This window comes from Saprolegnia diclina (genome assembly GCF_000281045.1).
Source record: "Saprolegnia diclina VS20 unplaced genomic scaffold supercont1.47, whole genome shotgun sequence".
Classification (NCBI taxonomy): domain Eukaryota; phylum Oomycota; class Saprolegniomycetes; order Saprolegniales; family Saprolegniaceae; genus Saprolegnia; species Saprolegnia diclina.
In genome coordinates this window covers 350,674-351,440 of record NW_008246114.1, presented here as the reverse complement: position 1 = coordinate 351,440, position 767 = coordinate 350,674, and positions in this window count along the sequence as shown.

The following is a 767-nucleotide window of genomic DNA, read 5'->3' as shown; positions in this document are numbered from 1 at the left end:
CTTGGAGGACTTTTGAATGCAAGTATTTAATGCGCCAACGAGATCATGTACAATATTGTCTGCTATACGGTTCTAGTGTTCTTTCTGTCGTGGAACGATGGGAATGCCAAAGACATCCGCCAAAGCGATGCGCATGGCCGCCGATATGAACCGATGGATCGCTCGTTTGGATACTTGGATACTTGGATACTTGGATACTTGGATCGTCGGATGCGTAGATAGAAGGACAAGTGGATAAGCGGAAGGCGGGTGCAAGATTCCTGTATCGACTCGTGTCGTAGGAGAGCTTGTGATGAAAGGGGTAGGCTTGTTTAGTGAGTTGAAGGACTCGACTAGAACCAACTCGTCGCGATTCGCTGGACACTGCCCATGCTTAAGCACAGCGAACTAGTGTCCAGTACAACTACAAACGACTAAGGTCGACTCGTCCATCGGATAAGCGACTGAGGTTGTGCTACTAGTAGACGTCACGCTTGCGTTGCACCATCTCGTTAGGCAGCGAGCAACGCTGTACACTTTGCACAGGGATCGGCGTTTGCGATAGATATATGTATAGAGCTTGAAAGCAACTAGGGCGTACGACTATCGAGCGTTGGTGTGGTGGAGGGCACGAGCGTCAGTGACACGGCGTCGCAGTTGGTGACGACGACCGGGTACCGGACGGCCGGCGCCACCTCGTCGTAGCTCAAGCCGACGTCGACGCCGTTCTTTGCAAACCAAATGCGCGCTGCGTCGCGGTCGTAGTGGCACGTGAGCACGTCGCCGTC